The sequence below is a fragment of the Panthera leo genome, chromosome B4 (assembly GCF_018350215.1).
Source record: "Panthera leo isolate Ple1 chromosome B4, P.leo_Ple1_pat1.1, whole genome shotgun sequence".
Lineage (NCBI taxonomy): Eukaryota > Metazoa > Chordata > Mammalia > Carnivora > Felidae > Panthera > Panthera leo.
This window is the reverse complement of record NC_056685.1, coordinates 119,968,668-119,987,076: the sequence shown is the minus strand read 5'-3', so window position 1 is coordinate 119,987,076 and position 18,409 is coordinate 119,968,668. Positions and strand designations below refer to the sequence as shown.

The 18,409-nt window shown below is 37.4% G+C and overlaps 1 protein-coding gene and 1 pseudogene across 9 annotated transcripts in view; one reads left to right on the top strand and one right to left on the bottom strand.

The window, feature by feature from the left end:
* Positions 1-18,409, top strand: part of ANKS1B (ankyrin repeat and sterile alpha motif domain containing 1B) — a 1,079,782-nt gene that overhangs the window by 43,458 nt on the left and 1,017,915 nt on the right. The gene's annotated exons all lie outside the window — the stretch shown is intronic.
* LOC122223975 lies at positions 1,646-2,325 on the bottom strand (annotated as a pseudogene).

The window sequence follows — 18,409 nt, the reverse complement described above, 5'->3', positions numbered from 1 at the left end:
ACAGTTCCCCTAATCTTGATGGTCCTTCTCCTTCTGCCTCTCTGATTGCTGTCTTTTTGTCTTAGTTTGGTTTGATTTACTGATAATTCTTCCTCTTTTTAAATTTTCTGTGCCTTCCCCCATCTTTTTAATGTAGATAGCTGCTAAGTTTCTACCTGTAACATCCTTTCTTATCTTTCCTAGCTTTGAACTTCAGCTCTCATGTTTATGCTAGATGTTTCCCACACTGTAAGACCTTACCTCTGTTCTCTTTTTCAGTCTTGAGTTTGTAACTGCCAGCTGAACATTTCTACTTGGATATCCTATACAGTATGTCAAAAACTGCCCATATTTTCTTCCCTGCCTACCTTTTTCTGCTCTATTCTCTGAATGGTGTTCCATTCTCTTAGTCATCTAGACTAAAAATTTAAAGAGTCTTTGACTTCTGTTCTTCATTCATTGTATTTTCGGTCAGTTTTCCCTACTGGAACAATTAAGGGAAACCATCAGCTCTTTGAGATAAAGGGCTATGGCTTATTTTTATTTCCTGTCTCCAGCTCCTAGCATGGTGTCTGGTAGGTACACAGTAGGTGCTCAAAAGGTGTTGGTCAGATGGGTTGATTTCACCCATGTAGTATCTCTATGGTTATTACTATTGTTACTTTTTATTCCCACTGCTTTTTAAAATTCCATGGGGCGCCTGGGTGGCTCAGTCGGTTAAGCGTCCGACTTCGGCTCAGGTCACGATCTCACGGTATGTGAGTTCGAGCCCTGCGTCGGGCTCTGTGCTGACTGCTCAGAGCCTGGAGCCTGTTTCAGATTCTGTGTCTCCCTCTCTCTCTGACCCTCCCCCGTTCATGCTCTGTCTCTCTCTGTCTCAAAAATAAATAAACGTTAAAAAAAAAATTAAAAAAAAACATAAATAAAATTCCAGTTTAAGTCCTTGTTATTTTTGATCTGGACTCCTATAATGATCTTGTGATTGCCTTTGTTGTCTCTTTTTCTAATCTACTGTAAGTATTGCTTTTAGATATACTTTCTAAAGCACAGACCCAGTAATGTCACTGCACTCCTGAAAAACTTCAATGAGTCCTTATTAACAACCAAATAAAGTACAAATTTCTCAGTTTGCTTTTCAGGGACTTCTGCGGTTTGGCCCTAAATAATCTTTTCATCTTCATATCCCTTTCTTCTTTATTTTCTAGACAAATTGTTACTTTCCTGCCTCTGTTACTCATTTATTAAAACAGATATTTTCTGAATATCTACCATGTACCAGATGCTTTGCTAGAAACTGTAGAGAATTGAAAAATTGAAAAGTGCCCTTTCAGAACTTGAAGTCTATTTGGGGACAGAGACATCAAATAAGTAATTACACATATAACTATTTCACTGCAAGGCTGTTTAAAAAAAAAGCATTCATTCATTCATTCATTCATGGTCGAAAGGCGTAATGTTAATGTCCAAGAAGGTAAAACAATCACCTCTGCAGCAGCAGGTCATTAACAACTGGTAATACATAGAGGTCAACAGCACCAGAGTTTAAAAAATTATCAACATAATTGAGGATCTCTCCACTATAGGATGGGGAGTTGTATTCACATTACCAACAATAGTCACTCCAAGAAATGCAAGCAGTCTCATCCACCCTCATTCAGGGGGTAGGTCAACTATATTTGTCATGTAGATCAGCTACATTGTCACTGGAGACTGGAATCCAGCCATCCTCTCGGATATGTAGAGGTTGACTGCACCTCCTGAGTAGACATCTGTCTAGGTGGCTTGGTTGATGGCTCGATGGGCCAGATCATAGACCTGTTCCACCTCTAGGTCAGGAGGAACCCCGATCCATGACCTGATAAGCATACACAGAGCTAGAACCTACAGAGAAGGTGGATCCCAAGATCCAGTTTCCTTTACTGTTCACATAGTAGAGGCCAGGGCCTCTCTTATCCCAGCCACAGATTAGGGTGCCCATGGACAGTCCCATGCCTTTATACTGATATATCATCTTGACAAGCAGCTTGAAGGCAGCTGTTACTGAGATACATTCCTTGTTTTGAAGCTCATAGATTCAACATTGCTGAGCCAATAGGTGCTCCCAGAAGCTGCATGCTCAGCAGGTAGGGACTGGTCTCTATAACCTTCCTTACTGCCTGGGAGGCTGTATAGGTACCCACTGTGGCCTGAGAATCTGCTGCAACAGTGACTGCATGTTGAAACTTGAAGGCCAGAGTGGTGGTTCCATTATAGCATTTGTATTCTTGGCTCTTTTAGGGTACTCCAGTGGGCGTGGCCAGGCTCAGGCCATTGCTGGGACTCCCTCCCTTTTTTTTTTCCTACCATAATGCTGCATATTCTGTGCTGTTTTTTAAAACCCAACTCAAATGTCCTTTCTTTGGTGACGCCTTTCCTTATCTCAGCTGGAATTCATTCTCCAACTTCTGATTGCACTTTATATCCTTTCATGATTCACCTCACTTTTTGCTTTGTATTATTATATGTGAATATTCTTCCTCTTACAAGCTATTTTAACAGTGTGGAATTTGAAACACTTAAAAAAATTTGTTTTTAAATGTTTTTATTTATTTTTGAGACAGAGAGAGAGCGAGAGAGAGCATGAGCAGGGGAGGGGCAGAGAGAGAGGGAGACAGAATCCAAAGCAGGCTCCAGGCTCTGAGCTGTCAGCACAGAGCCTGACGCAGGGCTTGAACTCATGGACTGTGAGATCATGACCTGAGCTGAAGTCGGGCGCTTAACTGACTGAGCCACCCAGGCACCCCAAATTTGAAACACTTTAAGTCACTCTTGAGTATCTCAGTATATTTCTTATAGCAAGTTGGATGAATTAAATAAGTTGTATTGTGGGTCAGTTTTCTCACGTGTTTAATCCAAGACTCACTTTTTATTTTTTTAGGAATTATTAAACTTATTTGGCACACAGCTAGTTAGAAAATTAAATTCCAGTTAAGTTTGCCAATAATTATAACTTTTGCGTATTTACTGAATTTTAAACAGATGATTTTTTTAAAAATTTACTACATAATCTTATTTTAATCTCCACAATAGACCTATCAACTAGATTTGGGAATTTTATTAATGTAGATTGCTGCAGTGTGGGGAGGACAGAAGAATACAATTTATTTTATTTTATTTTTTACATTTATTTAATTTTGAGAAACAGAGTGAGACACAATGTGAGCAGGGGAGGAGCAGAGAGAGAAGGAGACACAGAATCTGAAGCAGGCTCCAGGCTCTGAGCAAGCGGTCAGCACAGAGCCTGATGCGGGGCTTGAACCCATGAACTGTGAGATCATGACCTGAGCTGAAGTCAGACGCTCAACTGACTGTGCCACCCAGGCGCCCCCAGAAGAATACAATTTAAACATAACATATAATAAGAAAATATGAGTAGTCTTTTTTGAGACACAGTTCTTGAGTTTATCAATTTGGCTGAATTTGTCTGCTAGATTTTTTGCTTCTACATTTTGATAACCCACATCTAATTTTAGTTTCTTTATGGTATCCTGCTGATTTTCTCATATAGAAGTAGGGAGAACTCATTTATTTAGTGATGTTAATAACAACTGTGCTAACAATCAAGTATGCTTTAAATTGTCATACTTGTAACATGCAATTCTGACTACATATACTGTGTCTTTTCTTTTTGATTCTTGTAATAAAAACCATAGACAGTGGAAAGCATTGTTATGACTATGCCAAAAGGGCATTAGTTTTTGCATGGAACTGACCCCTGCGAGGCTGTAACCTACAACTTTGATCTCATTAGCAGTATGTGATTACCATTCATCTAAATGGACTACATAGATGGGCCAAATACAGTTCACATTTTCATTCTTTTACCTAACTCCAGACTATATAAATGTTGAGTCTCAAACAGATAGTTAAGGGATAATTATATTTTGATGTATATTTATAAAACTCAAACCTATGAGATTGTTTCATGTAAATTTGGTAGGGCAGCAACATAAATTCTTTAAGTCCTGTTTACTTTCAGCTTCATGTAAATGGTTTGGATATCGTGTGTACCACCCAAACTCGGCACTAATGTAGTCATTAGTTTATTGCTGCTCTGTGCACACCTGCATTTTGACTGTCATGGTATTTGATATCACCAAGGGGCAAAGGAGGTCCAGTGGGAATGTTTTCTTTCTGTTTTATGTAGGTCATGGCACTTTTGCTCTCTGTACTGTTTCTGTGCCATTAGAATGGTGAACTGGTTTGCAGGATATTTAAACAATTTTAAATGAGGTACAGCATATAGTGAAGTGAAGTACACAAATCTTGGGTACAGCTCTGTGAACCCAGGTCAAGATGGAGAACATTTCCAATACCCTAGAAGGCTGCCTTATACCCTTTCCCAGTCAATGGGCAGCCCTTGAGAGGTAATTACTGTTGTGGCTTTTATCTTCATATTAGTTTTGACTTAGTTTGTTTTTGAAATTCATATAAATGGAATGCAATTATACTAACTAGCCTTTTTTGTTTAGCTTGTTTTACTGATTTTATTTCTGAGGTTCATGCATGCTGCTGCAAATTGTAGTAGTACTTTTTAATTGTTGTGTAGTTTTATTGTATAAATATACCACAATTTATCCATTCTACTGTTGGTGAACAACTGGATTGTTTCTAATTTTTGGTTCTTATGAATAGTGTTTCCATGATCATTCTTGCACACATGTTTTGGGTGTGTATGTGTATATACTTTTGTATATGTACATAGATATGCATTTTGTTTGGCATAAATGTAGAAGTGGAATTTCTGGGTTACAAAGTGGGCATAATTTTAGTTTTGCCAAATGCTGCCATATAGTTTTCCAGAAAACTTTTTTACAAATTTACACTTTAAAGCAGCAATGTAGGAAAGTGTCAGTACTCCACATCTTTGCCTACATTTGATACTGTCAACCTTTTGAATATTTATTCTGGTGGGTGTGTCGTCATATCTCGTGTTTTAATTTGTACTTTCCCTGATGAATGATGATGTGGAGCACCTTTTCATATGCTTATTGGCCATTTGGATATCATCTTTTATGAAGCGCCATGTCATACCTGTTTCAGTTATTTATTGTTGCTTAAGCCAAAAACGGTTTATTATTATTTTTTACAACTCTATGGGTTGACTTGGAGGTTCCTTTCCTGGTTTTGTCTGAGCTGTCTTATGCAGCTGCATAGCTAGGGGTGGTCTCTTTGGGTTGGAAGGCCCAAGATGGCCTTACTCCCTTGTCTGTCAGTTGTGTTTGCTTTGGCTAGGGCACCTTGTTTTTGTTTTTTGTTTTTTCCTATGACCATAGTCTGGTAAGTAGTAGGGCTTCCTTATTTGGTAGAATAGCGTTCTAAGAGGGTAAAAGTGGAAGGTGCAAGATCTCTTAAGACCTAGTCTTGGAAGTTATATAACCTCACTTCCACTGTATTTTTTTTTGATTAATGTGAGTTATGACCAGCCCACATTGGAGGAGCAGCTATGCCACATTGCAAAGGGGCAAATATACCGGAATAGGAATAATTTGTAGCTATATTTTACCACTTTTTCACAAAGTTTTTGATTATTTTTTATTGGATTATCTTATTGATTTATAGGAGTGTTTTATATATTCTGGATACCAATCCTTTGGCAGATAGGTGTATTGTGAATATCTTCTACCTATCAGTAGTTTGGTTTTCTGTTTTTTCATAATGTCTCTTGATGTATAGAAGTTTTTAATTTTAATAAAATCCAATCTGCTAGTCTTTAATTTCATGGTAGTACTTTGGTGTCTAATTTCACTAGAGCTTTAGTAATTAATTTTAAATAATAGTGCTTCTAGGACAAGAAAAATAATTATTATTATCTATAAAGCCATTTATTTTTTTCCCACTTATTTATTAAATTAGTAAACTATTGTAGGGTATTCATCAGGAAGTCAAGTACTTTTGAAATGTGTATTTAATGGAAAGTTGAGAGTTTGTTAGTTTCATGACTATTAACGAAAGTTAGTATGTTTGGGGTAGGTTTTTTATTTGATTACCTCATTCTGGGATGTAGACCTGGTTTAAATAGTAGATCTCAAAACAAATTTGAATCAGATATTTTCAAATTCCTTTCAACAGGCATAGAACTAGACTTATAAACAAAATCCTGTGCCTGTGGGAGCCAGGCATTAGCTATTCTTTAATTTTTAGGTAGCCTTTAAATTTTAATGTTTAGTCCTTCTTTAAAAAGTTTATTTATTTTGAGAAAGAGAGAGTGTGAGCGGGAGGGGTGTGCAGAGAGAGAGAGAGAGAGAGTTCTAAGCAGGCTCTGCACTGTCAGCATGGATGGAGCTCAATGTGGGGCTTAAATCCATGAATCATGAGATCATGGTCTGAGTCAAAACCAAGAGTTGGACACTTAACCAGCTGAATGATCCAGGCACCCCAGTGTTTAATCCTTTTAATATAAACTTTTTCCAGGAAAAGCTATCTCACTGAAACTCTTCCTTCAGAGAGGTCTTCCCCTCCCCATTCTCCTACAGTAGATTATTTGTACCTACCTATATTACTAACTTATTCTATTTTGTCTTGTTTGTTATTAGTTATTTCTAGTTTTTCTACCCTATAATAGTGTTATTCATGTAATACTTAACAAAATTATATGAGTGCTTATCATATACACTGAGTATTGGCATCACATTGGTTAATGAGAGAGATGTGATTCCTACCTGTAGAGGATGTAGAGTCTACAAGAGATAATGTAAATAAATTTGTAGCATAGCAAGTACTGTAACAGGGAAAGTAAAGAATGTTATAAGAATGCTTAGAAGGGTTCCCTACCCTATACTTGGTGTTAAAGTGAATACTTTTTGGAGGAAGTGACATCTCAGGTAAGACCACTCACCAGTTAAGCAATAAGGTAAATGGACTGGATCATGCAGGACCATGTAAATTTTATAAAAGGAACTTGACTTCTTTCCAAGAATAATGGGAAGCCACTGAGAGTGACATCATCATTCTTGTTTTGCTTACTATTGTTGTATGAGAAATTATGTAAAACTTAGAAGTTTAAAATGACTATTTTATATTGCTCATGTTTTTGTAGGTCAGTAATTTGTTACTGGACAGTAACTGGTCTGGGTGTTCCTCATTTAAGGCTTTGTCATTTAGTTGCAGTCAGATGTCAGCTGGTGCTAAAGCCATATAAAGATGTAAGTGGGCTGGATTTCTGATCTGGCTCACTCACATGGCTGGTAGTTGATCCTGGCTGTTGATGGACCATCAGTTTTGCTACTGACCAGATTCCCTACATGTGGCCTCTTCAGCATGATGTTTTTGGGGTAGTCAGACTTTTTTACATGGTGGCAGGTTTTGCTCAGAGCAAATGTCTCAAGAGAATCAAACAAAAGCTTCATGGGCTTTTCTGACCAAACTTGGAAGTTATAATAGTGTCATTTTTGCTGCATTTTATTGTTAAAAGCTAGTCATTAAAATTGAGCTGGCTTCAAGGGGAATGGACATAGACCACACCTCTTGATGGGAGAGGTGTCAAAGAGGTGTTTAAAAGATACAGACATGTTTTAAAACCACCATGTCTTTCCACTGGCTACAAATTATTTATAATTCTCTCAAATGCAAAATTTATTCCCTCCAAAGTCCTCTTCCATCTTAAAGGATTATTTGTTCTGGCATGAGCTCAGGATGCTCTTATCTAAATCAACTCTATGTGCACATGAGTCTCCCAATGTGCCATCTTTCATATATGGTTTCTTTTGATATGAAGACCTGTGAACCAGAAAGATGTTATCTGTTCCCCACAGTAGTGATTTAGGGGTGGGACAACCACAGTAAACACCCCCATTCTAAAACAGGGGAAATGAGAGGTACAACATAGCAATCATGAGACCATTGCAATTTTGAAATCCAGCTGGGAAGATGTTGCCAGTTTTGTGATTAGTGTTCAGTACTTCCCATGAGAAATTGTTCTCCACTGGGGCACCTGGGTGGCTCAGTTGGTTAAGTGTCTGACTTTAGCTCAGGTCATGATCTCATGGTTCGTGGGTTCATGCCCTGCGATGGGCTCTGTGCTGACAGCTCAGAGTCTGTGTCTGTCTGTGCTGACAGCTTTAGGTTCTGTGTCTCTCTCTTCTCTCCATCCCTCCCCTGCTCGCACTCTGTTTCTCTCCCTTTCAAAAATAAACAAACATTAAAAAAAAAAAAAAGAAAAAATGGTTTTCCATTGCTCTTGGTTCTGCCATTTGGGTTCTTGATGCTTGGTTTTGAATCATTCTTTCATTTCCTTAAGAAATGCTATATGTCTGCATTTGGGTAGCTTTCTTGGCCTGCTTCCTACCTATAGAAGTTTGGGTATCCAAAGGCTTCTTTTCATTTTGTACTTACTCCATCTATTTAAGTTTCAGCTGGGAATACCTTTGTTAATACAGTTCCCATAAGAGGTTTTTGCTTTTTTGGTGGATTTAAGTGGGGTTTACTCCATTAGGTAAAAGTCACAACCTCTTCAAGGCAGGCTGTCTTTATCTTGGGTTACTTGTGAGGCTGCTAAGGGACCTGGCCAATGCTACATGTTTTTGATTTTTGTTACATCACTTTTATACTAACCTTTTTTTCTGGTTGCTATTGCTGTCTACCTACCAAATTACCTAAAACAATTATTTAAAGTAACATTTTGTTTGACTCACATTTTTGTGATCGGGTAGTTGCAGTCAGATGTTGGCTATGGTCATCTGTATGGTTGTGGTCATTTGAAGGCTCAGCTGGATTAGTTGACCAAGATGACTTAAATAGCTGGCAGATGATGTTGGACAGTTGCTCAGCTGAGCAGTGCTTATATATGTTCTCTCCAATGTGGCAGTGTCAGAGTACCTGGATTTCTTATGGGACTCTAGAGCGAGTGTCTCAAAAGACTCAGAAAGAAGCTGTGTGGCTTTTTCTGACCTTGTCTCAGAAATCATACAGTGTCACCACTGCTGCACTCTCATGGTTATAAGCAACCTATTAAGGCTGACCCAGATTCAAGGGGAGAGCACATAGATCCTACTTCTCAATGGGAGGAGTTTGAAAGAATTTGCAAATATGTTTTAAAACATGTTAATTCCACTGTTACCATAATCATAGCATAAGCTTATTGAATGGTGACAATGTATCAGATATTTTGATGAGTATTTTACGTGAATTCCCTTATTTACTTTTTACCACAACCTTATGATTTTTTTCTTTTTACGATTTTATAACCATTTTGTAGATAAGGAAATAGAAGTTGGAGAGGTTAAATGACTTGCTCAGGATCACACAGCTAATAAATTATAGACTCTAGAGTCACACTAAGTTCTCTGTGACCCAAGTCCACAGGCTTAAGCATTGCTAAATTGGCAAGTTACTGTAAGTAGAACAGAACTATGTTTTAGGTAGCTTGTTCCTGGAAGCAGGAAGACTGGGTAGGAAGCTATTACTACCATCGGGTGCTTATTTTATCTATTTTTATACAAGGTAAGCAATAGAAGGGATGGAAAAAAGTGGGAGAGGGAAGGTGTGTATTATTAAATATTTGTAGGAAAGATACAATATTTTTAGGTCAGATATTTTTTGTGGGTATAATGATTTTCAATAACTATTTGTTGTTGGTTAATATTACTGACCATCTTCACCCTTCTTCATTTCTCATCTACCATAATGTTCATTCAAGGAGTCACACAGATCCCTAGGTCTGCTGTATAACTAGTATATGATCTTGGTAATTTAAAGATAGAATAAAAATTGTTAGGTTTTCTTCTTTTCTCTACCAAAGGCAGATTTTTCAGCCACTTATTAGACTTGAGAAAAATTTGAGAATTACTCTTAGGAGTTGACAGACTATATCTTATAGTTTAAATCTAGCCTGTAGCTTGCTTTTTGTAAATAAAGTTATACTGGAACACAGCCATATCCATTAATTTACATATTCTCTAAGACTCTTTTTATGCCATGATGTTGCATAGCTCTAGCAGAGACTATGTGGCCCCATGATGCTTAAAATATTTACTATCTGGTGCTTTACAGAAAAAAGTTGTAGACTCTTGTTCTGTATAATGCAAAACCTGTTTAGTTCATTCTCTTGAATATGTGGGGTGCTTAGTGCAGGTCAGGGCATAGTTGTGAGACAGAATGGCCATGTATGTCATTGTATATCTTAGTAGCAGAGATCAGTGATTAAGTCAATTATTGGTGCATATCACGGGTCTAAAAAAACAAAGGTTCAGAGGCCTCTAGAAAGTATTCCAGCAAATACAATAGAACTGTCATTTTAGGCTGAGTTCAGTTACTCGTTTTCTACTGTGGGCTGGATTTACATGAGTGTGGTTCACCTGGTTACTAATCACTAGAAGTAGTAGGTGAGAGACCCATATGTGACTCTTGCCCTTCACTAAGGCGAGAATAACTATCTGTAGGTTATTCTTTATTTACTCTATTTAAAATTTTTTATTTTAGAAAGCCTTACAGATATTTTCGTTTTGGTTTCTTTTTGGCCTCTCTCTGCTGGGTTTTAACAGTGTTACATTTAGTGCCTCATTATATCTAGGAGATACATCGGTTTACATTACTGTGCATTTGATTTAATCTCATGCCCTGTTTAGGACATTGTTGTTTAAGCCGTAGGACTGACTGACCTAGATGTTTGCAAGCAGAGCACTCAGACAGAGAGAGATACCTTGAGGCACTGTGGAAGTACGCAGATCAGGTTATGCTTTGCACACTCATCTCTGGTTGTGTCCTCAGGCTTTATTTAGAGTAAATGTATATTCTTTCTAATTATTTTGTTTTTATTTGCTGCAATTTGGAAATGTGATTATGCATTTACTAACGTTATAGGAATGGTTTTCTCAGACAACCAGAATGTTTTATCTACCTGAAGTGTCAGTGAAAGTACTTCTTAAGTGTTAATGATTTACAAAAAAAGCCTGTGTGTGTATATAATTGAAAGAAATAAATAACTCTCTTAAATATATAAAGTTAATTTTATTAGCTGACCATTTGGAAATAGGTTATTGATTCACTTTTGCTATACACAGAAAAATGAAATGATAGAATGTAGTGAATCTCCTTTTGTAAAGGCAAAAACAACTCTAAGCATATATTTTGTCACGCATTTTGTGTTTTACAATAAGTAACTAACTTTACTCTTTAAAAAGTGAGCATTAGGGTCGCCTGGGTGGCTCCATTGGTAGAGCATCTGACTCTTGATTTTGTCTCAGGTATGATCTCATGGTTTGTGAGTTTGAGCCCCTGTGCTGTGTTTGAGGCTCTGTGCTGACAGTGCAGAGCCTGCTTGGGATTCTCTCTCCCCCTCTCTCTGCTCTTCCCTAGTGTGTGTGCGCATGCTCGTTCTCGCTCGCTCTCTCTCAAAATAAATAAATGAACATTTTTAAAAAGTAAGTGTTAAATAAGTACAGTGACAGTTGAGTACTTTTCCTTCTTATCACTGTTAAAAAATCTTGTTAATTGTTTTTAGTGACATTTATTGTCCTGATAAAATTGTGCTAATCTGTGACTTGTACTCTTTGTGAAAAAAATTTGTGCTACAGTGAGCCTGTGATGATGGGACTTCTGAAAAAGTGATAGTGAGAACCTTCACATGGTAGTAGGCTTACTTTCTCTATGTAAAATGAATGCATGTCCCCAAACAGGGCCTCATTTCATTTAAGAAAAGGTGGTTTAAAAAAACAGAGCTAAATATGTGAGGTGATGGATATGTAATAAATTTGACTGTAGGAATCCTTTTATCATCATGTTGTACACTTTAAATAGCTTACATTTTGTCAGTTATACTTCAATAAAACAGAAAAAAATATAAGCAAAGATGGCTTTAGACAAGAAAGAAAATAGCTATATTTTACTAGGAGCTATATGTTTTTACTATTTGAATAAGTGGGAATGAGAGTTTTTTCTACACCTTAAGCTGGTCATCTCTACCAGGCTCTGTGGTGCCCTTTGACCCTTCGCATTTGACATTCATACTTAATAGGCCTGGTGGCTCATTCTGATGATTTAGTCAGGAAATGGAAGCTGGTTGCTGTCTGAGAATAGCAGCTGATCTTTAGTTTTTGAACTGTTAATCGGCTAATCAGCCTGGTCCTTTTGGCAATATTGGCAACAAATTGGAGCTTGCTTTTTACAAGAGTGCGACTGTGTAACTGATTCTACTTTTTGGTTTCATTTTACCAGTGGTGACTTGATATTTAGGATACTTGCCTCTTATGTGAACAATTTGAATAAGAATGAAGATATATTAGTTTATCTATTGCTCTGTAACAATATTACCATAAACTTAGTCCCTTTAAACAACATGCATTTATTGTCCCACATTTTCTGTGGGCCCTCTACTGAAGGACTCACAAAGCTTGAATCAAGGTGTTTGCCAAGGCGTAGTTCTCAGCTGAGGCTTGACTGGGAAAGGAACAGTTTCTGAGTTTACTCAGGTTGTTGGCAGAATTTAGTTCGTTTTTATTGTAGGACTCACGGCTTTAGTTTCTTGCTGGCTGTCAGCCAGAGGTCGGCTTCAGCCCCTAGCACTAGCCTCCTGTAGTTCCCGGTCACGTGGCATTCTGACCATGGCCACTTGCTTCCTCAAAGCCAGCAAAGGAGAGAGTCTCCATCAAGATGGGTGCTACCTACAATAGTATGTAACATAATCATGTACTTAAGTGCAGATAATCATGTACCTTCTGTCATTTTTACCAAATTCTTTTGGGTACAAACAAGGTACAGGTCCTGCCCACACTCAAGGGGAGAGGGTCATACAAGGACGGGAATACAAGAAGTTGGGGATCATGGGGATCACCTAAAGGGTCTGTCTGCTACAGAAGGGAAAGGAAAATTGGGTTTTCTTTTCACTTACTATAAATAACTTGAGGGCAGGATTCATGTTTGATTCTTCCTGTAATTTTTCCTCTCCACTATCACCCACCTACTAGACAGTGTCTTACACTTAGTAGGGACTCATTTGGTATTTGTTGGCTTAATTACTTAACGCTATGAAACTGCTACTAAAAAAAGCTGAAACTCTTGTACTTGATCTGACAATCTGTTTGCAAATTGAAAGCCACTGTGTATAAGCCAAGACTATTAAAATGTTAATTATTGCTAGCAATGTGTGACATTTTATCATCTCTACCATCAAACAGTAATTTTTAAATTTTTTAAATTATTTATTTTTTTAAACAGTAATTTGTAATAAATACTCCTTTTCTTGGAAGAAGACATACTAGTGCTCTGGTTAAAATTGGAGAATACACGGGCTCCAGACTGGCTCAGTTGGTAGAGCATGTGACTCTTGATCTCAAGAGTCGTGAATTCTGGCCCCACATTGGGTATAAAGTTTACCTAAAAAAATTAAATAAAAAAAATGGAGAATACAGATCACCTTGTTAAATTAGTATAGCAGTGGTAGTGGCTGTCTGAGAAGATCTAGAATCTTGTTATGAGAGACTAATAGTTATATAAGGTGGCCTTCTTTTCATGGTGTTCTACTTCTTTGTCTATCAGCATATTTGCCTTCTAAATCTAAATAAACCTTTTCATTTTGTCTATGAGGAAAAATATAAGCTGCCAGATCAAAGAAGTCAGTATTGGGGCACCTGGGTGGCTCAGTTGGTTAAGCGGCCGACTTCGGCTCAGGTCATGATCTCACAGTCCGTGAGTTCGAGCCCCGTGTCGGGCTCTGTGCTGACAGCTCAGAGACTGGAGCCTGCTTCAGATTCTGTGTCTCCCTCTCTCTCTGACCCTCTCTCGTTCATGCTCTGTCTCTCTCTGTCTCAAAAATAAATAAACATTAAAAAAAAATTAAAAAAAAAAAGAAGTCAGTATTTCTAACTCTAAGCCTTGTGCTCGTAAAGAATCACATTCAGCATTGTAGAGATATTAATTACGTATATACTTAATGATCCATATTGCCCTAGAACATAGAACTAACATTTTGCATATTAGCAATTCTTTCTTGGATAGATAAGATGGAATACCTAAAATTGCTTTGATTTTAGCATTTTAGTTAGGTAGCATGAACTAACACGAGACAAGGGAAATAAAAGCCAATAATGGGAAAATATACAACAAAGACTCTAGGTTTTTGTGGAGTCAGGCAAGTCCTTAATAAATTCAGTATTAATCTAATGGTAACAGAGAAGCCAGCCAGGAATCACTGCATTCAGAGGTAGGAATAGTTCATATTGAATTAAAGACTGAGAGAGGAATGGATATTCCCAGTTAGTAAAGTGGCTGTATAAGAAGTGACTACCATCAACAAAGAATAGACAGTTACCAAATGCGGGAAGATTCTTGGTTGCAACTGTAATTATGTATACACGTTTTACAAGCAGCAGTATCTTTGGGAACAGAAAAATAACAGGGAAAACTAGCTGGATTTTGGTGTATAGCTCTAGAGAATTTTTATTCTCAGCTTCTATTACCATCTGTGTTAGGCAGAATTCTAAGATGTTCCCGAAGATTCTTACTCTCTGATGTACACGTCAAGTATAATCCCCTTCTCTTGAGTCGCTTCTGTATAATCTTCTTTGTGTGCTGGCAGAACTTGTGAATATGTGAATATGATGAATTATCACACCTGTGATCAGGTTACAAATCAGTTGACTTTAATCAAAAAGGGTATTATTATTATTTGAGAATGGAGTCAGTCTCAACCCTGCAAGAAACTAAATTCTGCCCACAACCAGTGATCCTGGAGGAGGACCCCACAGTTTAGATGAAACCATAGCCCTGACAGATACTTTGATTTCAGCCTAATGAGTTCCTGAGCAGAGCACCAAGCTAACATGGACTCCTGACCACAGAAACCATGAGATGATAAATTTATGTTGATTTAAGGCTCTAATTATATGGTAATTTGTTATGCAGCCATTTAGAAAAAGAATATGGCACCTTCTATGTGACTTAAGTTTCTAAAGGAGTACGTTCCTAAACATGCCCCATCCTTTCCCAACGTTGTGTCTATACTCAGTTATTTTCTTTCCTGGAGTGATTTCTGTTATATATCTATTCTACCCATCATTTAAGGCCCATCTCACATACCATCTCCTTGTTGACAGTTTCCTCATTTCCATAGATGAATCATTTTTTTGTCCTCTGAATCTCCAGTATACTTTGTATCTTTTTCATGTAACTTACATATTTTACTTTCATTGGAGTTACTTGTATTCATGGTTTATGCTTTTTATTTTAAATTTGCTTGTTGAATTGAATTGAAAGTGCATACATTCAAATATTCCATAAGATGAAAGAATATATAATGAAGAGTTAGTGTTCTTAGCCCAATTCACTGGTCCCTCAGGCCTCTGGTCCAGAGGCAACTTCTTTTCAGTTTTAAGTGTATCCTCTATAAAGGTTCTATACATAGGCAAGCATATATGTTTACATGCTCTTCCTCCTTTATATATACATTCTTTTCTCCCATTGTGAGATATATGAAGAATCCATGACCTTTCCTTCTTGTATTAATCTCCTGAGGCAACTAAGTATTTAAGACTTACTGAATTTATTCTTTCCCACCAAACCTTTCATTGATGTTACCTATATTAATTCTAATTTCATTTTGACAGACTCTTTGATTAAAATGCTTTTGTTAGTAGGGTCCAAAACCTTTCTGAACATTTCATTGTTTAGGTTGAATGCCATATATCACAAAATGCCAAAGGCTTATAACTGTAAAACATATTTACTGGATTAGAATCACATGGACAAATATTTCTGAATTGGATATTAATATTAGCAGGTGCATCCTTTCTATCCTCTCTGATAATCCCTTTGCTACTCTCTTGGCAGAGTGTGTGAAGTGTCTTAATGGGGATGGGTTTGGGAATACTGCAATAGAATAAAGGGTTTTCAATTTGTATATGAATTTCAGTTCTTTGAACTGAACTTGAGATATTATATTTATTACTTGTTCTCAGGATGCTGTTGGGAAAGTGAAGCTGCTAACATTTCCTGAAATTCTATAAAATGAAAACATAGACTACCTAACCTTTGTGATCTGTGTGCATGATTCTGGGGCCTTGTATTTTGTTAAAGCTTTTAATAACTTGTTTACCTCTCAGCATCTAGTTGTTTCAGTTGCCTTATTAAAAGTATTGACTACTTCCAAGCTTGCTTTTTTTCTCTTACCCATTCTCAGAGTATCTGATTCTCTTTCCTTTTGGTGAAATTAGAATGAATGAGAAAGAAGTGATCCCGAGAGTGCACAAACCCTTCGTGACTAAGTTCTTATCAAGTTTCTTTCTTTATTTATTTTTGACATTTACTTATTTTTGAGACAGAGAGAGACAGAGCATGAACGGGGGAGGGGCAGAGAGAGAGGGAGACACAGAATCCGAAACAGGCTCCAGGCTCTGAGCGGTCAGCACAGAGCCCAACGCGGGGCTCGAACTCGCATACCGCAAGATCGTGACCTGAGCTGAAGTCGGACGCTTAACCGACTGAGCCACCCAGGCGCCCCTCAAGTTTATTTTTGAAGTGCATATGTGTGTTTGCTTCTTTCTCTTTCATGTTCTCTTTAGTCACAGTTGTGCTGCTTAGCACATCATTCAGGAAAATATATAGGGATTGAGATTAGAGAAATCAGCCATTAAAACCATTGTTACCAACTTTATAAAATAGCAGATGGTTACAGACCTTGAATTCAGTTGAATTGAGTACTGAAGGTTGTGTGTTTATTTGAATTTTAGTTATCCAAGCCACCATCTTTCCTATTGCATAAGATGACATTGATCTTGTTGAGGAGGAAATTCAGGGCCAGTTTATTTTTGATATGACCTGTGTATTAATAACCACTTCATAATTAAATGCTTTTTCTGTAACAGGGATTCTATGTTATATAAGAAGATAGTAGATTTCAGCTTTTATCCGACTCGCTAAAAGCACACTAAATTTAAAACTTTAAGTACTGAGAAGATATTGATGTCTTCATTTTGTAAATATGTATATTTTTCTGGAAAGATTCAGAGATTATGGAATTTTTATAGTATTTTTTGTTATGGTATTTTTATATAGCATTTTTAATGGGATCTCATAGTATTCTTCAGGGAACATAGAGCTCATCATGGTTTCTAATTGTGCTTTCTGATTTGGTAAGTTCCTTATAAATACAAGCAAAGAGAGTTTCGTTTTGAGTAAATTTTGCATTTAAGAGCCTCAATGTTAATGATGTTTTTAGGGCAAATACTGAATATATTTAATGTTTTGAAAAATATCAATTTGTGGAAAACAGATTGTGTAAAATACTTGAAGTTAGTTTGGTTGTGTTTAATTCAATTATATAAATTTCCATAATGATTTGCACACAGGGATTTACTGTGTCTTCTCTGGTTGCAGTTGCCTGGAACCTAATTCAAACCAGTTTAGAACAAAAGGGAATTTATTGACTGCTGTAACTGAGACAGAGGCAGGGTAAGGCTAAGCTTCAGGAGTGAATGGGACAGGGGAATTGGGTATCATCAGTGGGGCTCTTTTTCTCAGCTTTTGCATTTACTTCGGTGTGTTTGCTTCATGCTCTTAAAATTCTGCATTCTAGTTCTAATCTAATGCTGATTCCTGCACATGGCTGCTAGCAGACAAGGACTTCAATCAACTCTCTTCAGTTTCTAAAAAAAAATATATATATATCTACTATACATGTAAGGCTTCTGATTGGCCCAGCTTTGATCAGATGTTCCTCCTCCGCACCAGCCAAACAACTGTGGCCTGGAGAGTTGGCAGTCTTTTCAAGAAGATGCCAGCTCATATTCTAACTACATAATTACAGAGATGGGGTAGGAATATTTTTCAGAAGGTAGTGGGATGGCAAGGATGGAGAAGAGGAAAAGAGGAGTTAATACCTTTCAAATGTAGTAGCTGCTTAGGGGAAGGCTTTCACGGGGAAGTGGGCAATAGGGAGATCACTGAAGGTGTTCTACAGAGAAATAGAACCAACACGCACACACACGCGCACACACACACACACACACACACACACACACACACACAGAGAAAGAGAGAGAGAGAGAGAGAGAGAGAGAGAGAGATGGATTGATTTGTAATAAGGAATTATTTTATCATTATGGTGTCTGACAAGTTCCAAGATCTGCAGGGTGAGTTTGAAGTAGTTTACCTTTTTCTCAATGGGCTGATTAGCCTGTCCCTTCAGGATACTCTTGACAAAGCTTAACATTGAACCATTGGACACAAGAGAAATATTTATAGGGTGCAGCTCCAGTATGACAACACAGGACAAAGAAGGGTGGATTCAGAGCTAATAGACAATAAATTGATAACTAGCACACTCCAGAACCAATAGTTATTTCGGTTTTTTGGCTTGGGATTCCTAGCCCATGTGTGAAAACCTTTTTGTTTTTCCCAGGACCCAGGCTGAGGCAAGGGTTTTTTTGTTTTTTGTTTTGTTTTTGTCTTTTCCCCATAT